Below are 12,200 nucleotides of genomic sequence, written 5' to 3' on the forward strand. Positions count from 1 at the left end.
AACGAAGATGTGCGCTTAAGGAAAACGCGGCATATCAATTGGGCGGACAACGGTATTGTTAGGGCTATTACACTTAGTCAGCTACCGACTTTAATACCAACAAAGATCACTCAAAGATGAAGAGAACAGATGAACTGCCGCCAGTAGAATTGGTTCACATTGGCGGATCTCTTTTATGTCAGAAAATACCGACGAGGGATTATCTCTTTATCGGTCCTAATCTCAAGTAGTTAATAAAGTGCATTACTTTGTGTTTTAGCCGCAACAGCTATTGATTACTGCCACTGAATAATTGGTCTTAGAAAGCGTGAGCGTCATGGCTTCGGTATGCGTATATGCTTGTATGTATATAAATGTATGTATGTTAAATATTTGAATTCGTACATACTTGCAGGGAGAAAGTCACTCAAAATTGTACAGAACCATTCTTTAGGAATTTTATAACGAAGTTTTTAACTCAACTATATATTTCTGCTTCAACTGCACTTTGAATCGCTAAAAACATAACTTGGGATAACATAACTTGATCATATCTCTGATATATGGTATCTCTCATCTAAACATGGTTGACGTCAATTTACATCTATGCTAGGGCCACATACCGAATATGATTGCCTTCGTCTTTCATATAATGTTAATTACAAATAAATTCATAATTTTTTTCAGTGGATGGCTTTAGTAATCTGTATAAGTGCGATCGGGTTTGTAGACTTTGGTCGGACGAAAGTATGTCCAACGATTGGAAGTTAAGTCTGCTCTGTCCAATCCACAAAAAAGGAAACCCCACAACCTACTACCGTGACTGAATCTTATCAGAGTGGCTTTAGGCCTGGAAAATCAATAACTGACCAGATATTCACCTTGCGCCAAATCTTGGAAAAAACCCGTGAAAAAAGGATCGACACACATTACCTCTCCGTCGATTTTAAAGCTGTTTTTGACAGCACCAAAATGAGCTGTCTTAATGTCGCTATGTTTGAATTTGGTATTCCTGCAAAACTAATACGGCTGTGTAAACTGACGTTGAGCAATACCAAAAGCTCCGTCAGGATCGAGAAGGACCTTTCCGAGCCGTTCGATATCAAACGAGGTTTCAGACAAGGCTAGTCCCGATCGCGCGACTTCTTCAATCTGCTGCTGGAGAAAATAGTTCGAGCTGCAGTGCTGAATCGAGAAGGCACAATCTTTTATAAGAGTGTACAGCTGCTGGGTTATTAATATTGATATCATCGGCCTCAATTCTGAGACTGGACAAGTAATGGGTCTGGCAGGGAACGAGGGCAAGTCAAAAATCATCTGACATCAAAAAAACAGTCGTCGCACTCGTGACTTGACTCCCACGTCACAGTTTACAGTCTTAACATGGAAGTCTTAGATAATTTCGGAATTTTGGAAGCAGCATTAACACGAACAACAATTCTCTATTCTTCAATTCTCTCGACGAACAAAGGCAAAACTCTTCAAGTCACTCCTCATCCTCGTCCTGCTATATGGTGCAGAGGCATGTGCGATGACAACATCTAATGAGTCGGTGTTACGACTTTTCAAGTGAAAGATTCTGTGGAAGATTTATGGTCCTTTGCGCATTGGCAACGACGAATAACGCAGTCGATGAGCTGAGTTCTACGAGATATACGTAGAGGCTGCGGCTGCGCTGGTTAGATCATGTCGTCCGAATGGATGAAAACACTTCAGTTCTAAATGCATTCGGCGCGGTACCCACCGGTCCATGCTATACTTAGAATCTCCAATTGGCGCCAAGCAGCGAAATATGTTATACATACATACATTTTTATAAAGTTGAGTTCATTCCACTTGGCTTTATAGCGTACGTGCATACATATCGGTCAATTCGAGGTATGTATACTCGTGGTTTCTTGAGTAAACTTAACAGTGACATCTGATGTTGTCAGTTATGCAAAAGAAATTTCCTATCGTTTAGTACATTATCGTGAACGGCTACAACATCTTGCATTTGGAGGATTGCTTGGATGCTGTATACGATGCTCTTCTACTTTAATCGTACGGGGGTTTTGGATGTGCCATCCATAAGCCCTAAAAACAGAGGATAACATCTTTAAAGCCCCAGATATCGTATTGGCAGTCCGCCGATTGAAGGTGCTCGTAATGGCTGATGGTAAGTAAAAACTAAGTGGGTGCGTGGTTTTTATACCTGTATATCATAAGTTAATATAATTTTGAAAATTCCTCGAAATATGCCATAAATTTTTCAGTATTTTCGAGATTATCCTGTGTATTCGATCGAGAGAAAAATCGGACCCAGAAATAACAAGAAAACAAGTTTTTCCCTGCATGAATGTTTCATAATAATGCCTTATAAATTAACCATATATCTTCCAAACTACTTCGTTTTTGAATATATATTGTAAAATGAAGAAAAGACGCTTCATTCCATATTAAATTCACTTTCTTGATGTTCGATCGAACAAATTTGTTTTGTACAATTTTGAAAATAGTAATGTTTAAATCAGTTCATACCCAGACTTTCAGTCACAAATATGATCGCATAATTGCTGAAAATTGTTGATATTTTGTAAAGCACTAAACGAACGTTCACCACGTGAAACCGAAACGTAATTCTTCCTAATTTTAGACCATTGTACGCATTCAATAAATTTTTTTTTAGTAAGACGGGCTTCACAGTTTGCATCGTAAACGTGTCTGATATGAATAGCTTTGTTGGACAACTTATCAGACACATCAACGCAATACTTTTTTGAAAAATTTGTTTCAGCTGCATTGGCATCTTCTTTCATATCATGGAGGTGCCATAGAAATGAGAACGATTTCAATTGAGTTCGTATTTGACGCGCAGAAATTGCAAATACGCTTAAAGGCTTTCTGTATTTTCAACTTCAGCATCGATGGTGGCATTGAAATCCGGAAGAACCAAATTTCTGTCATTTATTGACGTTTGTTGATAACATACAAAATGTGCTCATATACTAAAGGGTGATCAATTTTGAGGTTCACTACTTTTGTTAAGGAAAAAACACAGAAACTTCAAATTTAATGGGGAATGTTTATTATCAGTCGAAAGAATATTTTTTGACGTTTGAAGATTATCACTTTCACGTGTTGCCGTGTCTACGTCTCAGATAGTCCAACCGTTGAGTCCAATTTTCAATGACTCGTTCGAGTTGATGTTTTGCTCCAAGGCCTGAATCGAAGCGGAATTGTCCGCGTAGACTTTAGACATTACATATCCCCACAAAAAAGTCTAACGGTATGATATCACACGATCAGGCAGCTGCACCTATTTTTTGCGGCTGCGATTTTGGTGGAAAAATGTAAAACTATCTGCTCACCGAAGTATTCTCTCAATAAATACATGGATTGACGCGGTGTGTGAGAAGTGGCACCGTCTTGTTGAAACCAAATGTCGCCGAGATCAAGAGCTTCAATTTCAGGCATCAAATAGTCGTTACGTTCTCAACGACATAATTTTTTAAGGAATACTACTGTGATCAAATTGAAAAGTGAATTTTGTCCATTTCATTTCCTTCAAAGTAATCCCCTCCCGCTGCAATACACTTATGCCAACGAAGTCATAATGGCACTTGGAAAAATCCACCGTCCTGATGGCCACCACGCTTTCTTCGATTCAGCTTTTATATCCTCAATTGAGTCAAAACGGTGTCCTCGGAGGGGTCTTGTGAATTTGCTGAATAGCCAGAAGTTACACGAAGGTAAATCAGGTGGTTGCGGCACGATATTAGTTGAAAATGTGGCGAAATGAAAACGAATAACCAATGCAGCATGAGATGGTACATTATCGCACTTCTTTGTTCAATAAATTCAGACATCGATCGATTTGTACGAAGAATTCACTTTTAGAGCCTCACCAATGACGCGTATCTCTAATGCTAATGAATATTTGCCATAGATGTCACTAACAGTACTACCAACTTACAGGAAAATTAAAAATTAACCGATTCGAAAAACACGTCAAGTATAAATTAAAAATTCACATTTTTATTTGATCATATTAGTATATACCGACGATAGCATCGGCCCACAAACCACAACTCTTGAATCTCTTCAGGTTGCTCTTCTTCCCAAATGCGGCAATTTTGCTTCATTTAGCCAAAAATGATCGTCATCATTGAAAAAAATTTGGCTCGAAAACAGCGGATCTTCTTGAAACTTTTCAAGAGCCCGTAGATCGAAGCGATGTCGCTTCGGAAGGTCGAGCGGCTTCAGTTCTTGCACAAGCTGTATTTTGTACGCTTTCAATTTAAGATCTCGACGTTAAATGCGTCATGCAATGGAGTGAATTGTTTAGTTTGGATTTCAGAATCTCCCAACGTATTGAAAAACTGTTGAACGACACCAAAAAACTTTTGCTCGAGAGTGACTCCAGCCAAATTCAGCCTATGGGTAGCACAGGCGAAAGAACGGTATGTTTATTTTTGCTTATTTATCAAGAATAGAACTTACAAACTTTCAGCTGCTGACAAAGATTTGATGGGACTTACTTACATATGTATGAAAGAAATCTTTTCGTATCGATTAGTATTCTTACAAAGTTTGCAAATTTTATCAAATTTGTAAAATTTTGGTAGTGTTAACGGAAGTCCAACTATTTACTAGCCAACTGTTGCCAAATGTAAAGTACGATTAAGTAAGCTGAGAGCAGCCTTTCAATAAAAGATTGTAATGTGTATGTGCACAGGTACGCGGATACACGTGTAGTGCTTACATTCTCATATATACATAATGCAAACATATATACATACATACGTATGATATGAGTATATGCATGAAGACCACGCTGGTGGCGCCTGTGTGTGGTATGCTTGCGAAAGAGCGCAAGCGCACCTTACGAAGAAATAACAATTTATACATGGATATGTACATGACCATGCATCCATTCGTACGTATGTATGTATGTATATAGCATAATTGTGTTCCAACTACAGCGGCAGCGGCAGACATAAACAAAACGAAGACGCAAACTTGACTGGTTGATTTGGCGCCAGTTCAACTTTATCGCTCTCTTAATGAAATTTCTTTTCTTCTTTAATATTTGCGTTAGCGTTCGTGTGCATTTGTTTCTTTAGTGGCCTTTTAGACGGTAGCCCTTTAGTGAATTGGTTGAATGTTCTTTTCGACATTTGTAAGCCAACATGCATATTAATATGTGTTTGTACGTATGTATGTTGTGGAGCTATCGATACGAATTTGGGGCTGCAACCGTAAAAATGCTGTTGGCGCTAACGAGCCATTTGACAGGTTGATTCATAGGGTTTGTGCTTGTGAGTGCCAAAGAGCTCTACTATGTGTGCCTGCGTGGAATTCAAGTTAGATGGCGAGACAAAATGCTGGAAGCTGCTACGGCGTCAATGCCATTCATTCATCCAGACATTATTATTGTACTTTGCTTACCTTTATTTTCGTTGTTGTTATTGCCTATGCATATACATATATGTATGTATGTATGTATGTACATTTGTATAATTTGTAATAACAATATGCTATGTTGCAAAGGTGAGAATATGTTTGCTATGAACGATGAGCAGAATTACCAATTCAAATAGCACCTGAAAACCAATGTGAGTTCATTAACAAAACATTTTATTTTTGTTGCATGGCGAGAAATTCCACAAACTTATGTACACTTTTAGTTGTCATGTCTAAATATACTTACGTATTACTTATGAAATAGGTTAACGTAGATGTGTATGTATGTATGTATGTATGTAAGTATGAAAGTTGGTACGTATTAAAGCCTTGCTATGAGCGATTAGCAATGACGACAAGCGAGGAAATATAAATATAATGCATATATATATGTACATACACATATAGTATACATAAATGTATCTAAGTATATGTAATTCGGAAAAGTTTGCTCTGCCGGCACTGAGTATTAGCGCGCTGTGCTCCTCGACACTTGCGATACATTGAATCCAAAGCGTTTTAACACTCATCAACTTTTCATGGCATTTCACAGCTTAACGCGCTCGCATAATGGACTAATAGACGGTGATCATTTGTTGTGCTAACAATATTCTCAATGTTTTCATGGAATTTCATCTCAATTGAATTGAATTAATTCACGCCTCACGAGCGTTGTTTGCTAGTAGTTGCCGACATCGTCTATCGCTAAATGTGTGTACATACATACATACATATACATATGAGGTATATAAGAGAGTATATTACGAGGCTGTACTATACCCAAAAAAGCTCGTTTACAAATGCAAAAACAAAAAAATTAAAAAATACGATAGATTCTTTACAAGAACTTACTTTCAACCGGTTATTTTGTATGACAGCTATGTATACTTGTATATTAGTCCGGTCTGAATAATTTTTTCGGATATTGCACCGTTGATTTGAACAATATCCATGCCAACTTTGTTAAAGATACCTCGTTAAGTTAATGAAAAAGTTTTCCGTACAAGCGCTTGATTCCGATCGTTCATTTTGGATGACAACTATATGCTACAGTCGTCCGATATCGGCGGATTCCGACAAGTAAGCAGCTACTTGGGGCGAAAAGAGCGGATGCAAAATTTCAGATCGATATCTCAAAAACTTAGGGACTAGTTCGCGTATATACAGGCAAACGGACAGATGGGCAGGGCTAAATAGATTCAGCTTGTGATGCTGATAATTTATATAATTATATAATTTATGGACCTGGATTTGTAGACACGTATTTAAATGTGTCATAGGTTCAAGTTCCAGCATCTTTTCTAGGGGTTCCACTCTTGATTTGACTATTAATCATAGGAAAATAATGGGTGATGCAAGTAGAAGTACTTTTTTCAATAGCCTTTTTTTTGACAGATTACGAGAGAGTCGTGTCAAGCTGTTATGTTTTTTGTTCAGCATTGTTTGGCATTTCATCATGGAAAGACTTACGCCTAAAACGTTTACAAATCGTTTAACTTTATTACGAAAACGCACGTTCCGTAAAGAATGTGTTTGCGTGCTTCGCTCAACATATGTAATCGGTCTACTTAGCGTATTATTCATCAACACCATCAGCTATGTTGAAACCCAGCATTCATTATTGGATATTATGCAACTAAATAGATCACGCCCAGTACGCAGTGAAGAAAATATAGCAGCCGTAGCTATGGAAAGTCGATTTGGCGCCGTTCGCAGCAACTCGAACGGATGTATGGAACGACTTGCCGCATTTTACATGGAGATCTTAAATTGAAAGCGTACAAAATATAGCTTGTGCAAGAACTAAAGCCGCTGGACTTTCCCAAGAGACATCGCTTCGTTCTACGGGCTCTGGAAAAGTTCCAGGAAGATCCGAAGTTTTCGAGGCAAATTTAGTTCACTGATGAGACCCATTTTTTGCTCAATGGGTATACATACATATAAAGAAGCAAAATTACCAAATTTGGGACGAAGAGCCACCTGAAGAAATTCAAGAGCTGCCATTTCATCCAGGAAAAAAAAACAATTTGGTGTGGTTTGTGGGCCGGTAGAATCATCGGTCCATATCTTCAAAAATGATGCCGGTGAGACTTAACCATCAATGGTGACCGTTATCGCGCCGACTTTTTGATGCCTGAAATTGAAGCTTGGCAACATTTGGTTTTTTCAAGACGCCGCCACTTCGCACGGATCGCATCAATAAATAGATTTACTGACAGAACACCTCGGTAAACAGATAATATCATGTTGTGGGCTGGTCGATTAGCCACTAAGATCGTGTGATATCACGACTGTGTGGATATGTTAAATCTATAAAATGTTCTTTCGAATGATAATAAACATTCCCCATTAAATTTGAAGTCTCTGTGTTTTTTCATTAAAAAAATAGGGAACTTCGAAATGGATCACCCTTTATAAATTAAACATCATAAAGTAAAATATAGTTATATATGTATGTACATGTGGGAATATATATGTACATACATACATATATTTCTAATACACATATTTGCAATCACGAGCAGTTGGCGATAAGAATATTACTGACTTTAAATTTTATTTCAGATGTACAGAATGGTTGACATACTTATTTGAATTATATTGAATACATATGTATGTATGTATGTATGTACGTAGTACAAATTTCGATCACATTTTGCTGGGTTAATTAATGCAAAAGCCTCACGCATTAAATGTGTGCACTTTTTGGGACTTCAAAAATTCGAAATTCATAAAATTAGTATTGACAAAAAATCAAAAAGTCGACTGGGATGGCAGACCACCACCATGTCAACGCAGAGGCGTACCAAAGAAGCTATACGAAGGGGTTGTTTATTTTACACGTAATGTAAAAAGCTTGCATTTGCTTAAAAAATTTGCGCAATGGACTAGTAAATCAAATTAGAGCCAAAAATATTTAAGTGAAGGGAATGAAAAGTACATACATACGTATGCAAGGTAGTTTGCACGGAGTAATAGAGTATTTTAAATTGCAATTACATTTGCATCCAAACTTTAACCCTTCAAGAAAATTGTGCCCTACTGTTCCTCCTTGGTTACGACTTTGTATTACTTTTGTACCATACTATGGTCCTATGTACCTGTGCAGTCAGTCCTGCGGGTACATTTATATGCCGAACAGTCCGACGTGAGTAACTCTTGCCAATGCGATTAAAAATGCACATTATTAATTAGCTGTTATAATTGCATTTAAAGAGCCATTAATATTTATAGAATTCATAATAAATAATGAGGAGGTGAATTCGGTTTAGTATTCTTGCACAGCGATGACAATAAAAAAGCGAAAAGCACAAGACGGAAAATTTACTGGCGATGCCAACACATCATTATGGATATTTTGGTCTGTTTAAATGTTGTGTGTGTGTTCTTTTGTGTGGCATACACAAAAATGTTCTGGTTTGACAAATTTCTTTTGAACGAAAATCGTATACTTGCATGTGCAAACATACACACACATACATATGTACATATATAGGCGCCATCGCGGTACTGAACCAAAGATAGTTATTATACCCTGAACAGGGTTTATTAAGTTTGTCACGAAGTTTGTAACACCCAGAAAGAATCGTCGGAGACCCTATAAAGTATATATGTATATAAATGATCAGTATGTCGAGCTGAGTCGATTTAGCCATGTCCGTCTGTCTGTCTGTCTGTCCCTATATATACGAACTAGTCCCTCAGTTTTTAAGATATCGTTTTGAAATTTTGCAAACGTCATTTTCTCTTCCAGAAGCTGCTCATTTGTCGGAACGGCCGATATCGGACCACTATAACATATAGCTGCCATACAAACCGAACGATCGGAATCAAGTTCTTGTATGGACAACTTTCACATTTGACAAGATATATTCACGAAATTTTGTATAGATTATTTTTTAAGGCAACAAGGTAATCACCGAAGAAATTGGTCAGATCAGTTAACTATAGCATATAGCTCCCATACAAACTGAACACATAGTTACTAACAGAAATGCACCTGTGAAGGGTATTTAGCTTCGGTGCAACCGAAGTTAACGTTTTTTCTTATTTTAATTTTATACTCATGCAACCGGTGGAAGAGATTACAACAGTTTTATTCACTTAATGGCTAAAAAATAATAAAATCATTAATCAAAAAACCATGTTAAGTATATCCGAAATATTTAGATTGTTGAGATTTGTTAGCCTCGAGATCAAAATTTCGGCACCTACGATTTAGAATTACTATATATGTATGTATGTATATAAGGGTTTTTTAGAGAGGTACTTATTGAGCGAAGATGTATAAGGTTTTTTAATGACACATAGATTTTTGTTCATACCTTGAAAAATCCTTAGCGGACTAAGCCGTTTAGAATTTCGTTCATTTCACGGATATAATGATCTCCTCCCTCACATTTAAGGTTTTAATGGATTTCGGGTCAATAGGAAACGACTGCATCATGAAATGGGAAAAGAGTCTTAATCTTTTGATAAAGTCCAAATAGATGTTATACTGATTCGCGCCGTACCCCTTTCATAAATATGTAATTCCTTACTTTTGTAGGTACAGTAAACCCCGCTTAAATACCTCACATAAAATTCCAACTTTTCGCGATAATTAGGCGGGTTGGGTACTTAAAGAGCCGTTTAAGTCCTTCGATGCAAATAGTAAGCACCAAAATGTTGGTTATTTAAGCGGGTTCGATACTTAAGCGGGAGACACTTAAACGTGGTTTTACTGTATAAGCTTTCATTCACTTAATTCTTTTATTTTCAGATTGTCCCATGAAGATTGAATGACGCTTTGCTTCAACCAATGAGTGTATTATTGTCGTCACCGCATAGCAAAGAAATATAATTGCAGTTAATTGCCGAAGAATATACGGAATTTTCAAATTAATTAACTTATATTAAATGCCAGGAAGGACTTCATCTTATAAGAATGCGCTTTGCAACTGTCTGAAAGCTATTTCAGGCCTTTCTCTAACATAAGCAGAGACATTCTCGTATGTAGGTATTTATGTAGAAGAGTGCAGTTTTGACAGAGTCGACAAAAGGGGTAGCAGATTTATCAAACCAAAGCATTCTCCATAAAGTTATAACAGGTTTGCCAATAATTAGAGAACGACTGATGATATTTTTCTTGTGTGGGATACTTTGGGACGTCGCCGATACTCTTGTGGATTCTATACAGTGTTCGTTTAGAAACTTCCTGTTAACGATCTCCCTCTGTTCTGTGCTCAAGAAAATTCGACAAAACACAAAAACCGTGTTATCAGACGATGTCTCTATCCCACTATATCCCTATTGAATCCCAGCTGATAATTAGATGTATTAGCTTACGTAAGCTATAGAGTTCATGTCTAGTGGCATAGTTAGCCAAGGGCTAAATGCCTTATTAATAATTTTACTACTCTAAATATATATAAAATAACAGAAATACATATATTCCACAAATTTACCGTTCTATTTCCGAAACAAAATAAAAGACTGTCTCCATTTTTGAATATAATAAATAATGCTAAGATACCACTGAAGTAACAAGCTGTAGCAGATTAAATTGTTAGTAAATCCAATCAGATCCTGACCAGAAACAGAAACTGCTAAATTTGAAATGATGCGGCTTGATAGAGAACTTGAAATAGATGCTCCAGTCTGCTTCAACTGTTCGATTGATGCATTCTGCGCGGTTAATCCTCCAAGTTTAGGTATCAAATGTGATAGATATGCTGGTTGTAACGTTCTGAAATTGAAGACAAAAAGCTGGCTAACATTTTCGTTCTATTCAGACACCAAAATATGGTGACAGAACGGAAAGTTGACGAAGAAAAACCAAGAATCTGCGGCCGACAAGCAAAACGCGAAAAATTATACGTGAGAACTTGCGAAGAATACTACAGGGTCTCAGTGTAAATTTCTCTTTTGGTTTTCTTCGCATATTCTGAACACTTCCTGTGACGAATGCGAGCTCTGAACGCTAGACTCTTCGCCGCATGAAAACGTGCCTGAGGACGAACATGCTTCAAGATAGATTGATCGATCTCGCGTTGCTGCACACGCATCATGACATTGAAGTCACTGCAGAAGGAGTTCTCGAAAGATTCTCAAAACTTGGTCCATATCGTTTTGTTTAGTGAAACTTTTCTATTCAATACAACTGATAATACTGCAGTAAAATACTTGTACGTCAATTTAGTTGAATTTGGTATTAGAAGGTCGATTTAATATTTTTCCACCATGATATTAAACTGTATAAAGGTTATATTTAATATCGGGTGATTTTTTAAGAGCTTGATAACTTTTTTTTTTAAAAAAAACGCATAAAATTTGCAAAATCTCATCGGTTCTTTATTTGAAACGTTAGATTGGTTTATGACATTTACTTTTTGAAGATAATTTCATTTAAATGTTGACCGCGGCTGCGTCTTAGGTGGTCCAATCGGAAAGTCCAATTTTGGGCAACTTTTTCGAGCATTTCGGCCGGAATAGCCCGAATTTCTTCGGAAATGTTGTCTTCCAAAGCTGGAATAGTTGCTGGCTTATTTCTGTAGACTTTAGACTTGACGTAGCCCCACAAAAAATAGTCTAAAGGCGTTAAATCGCATGATCTTGGTGGCCAACTTACGGGTCCATTTCTTGAGATGAATTGTTCTCCGAAGTTTTCCCTCAAAATGGCCATAGAATCGCGAGCTGTGTGGCATGTAGCGCCATCTTGTTGAAACCACATGAGTCAACATTTAAATGAAATTATCTTCAAAAAGTAAATGTCATGAACCAATCTAACGTTTCAA

Source organism: Bactrocera neohumeralis, chromosome 6, assembly GCF_024586455.1.
Source record: "Bactrocera neohumeralis isolate Rockhampton chromosome 6, APGP_CSIRO_Bneo_wtdbg2-racon-allhic-juicebox.fasta_v2, whole genome shotgun sequence".
Lineage (NCBI taxonomy): Eukaryota > Metazoa > Arthropoda > Insecta > Diptera > Tephritidae > Bactrocera > Bactrocera neohumeralis.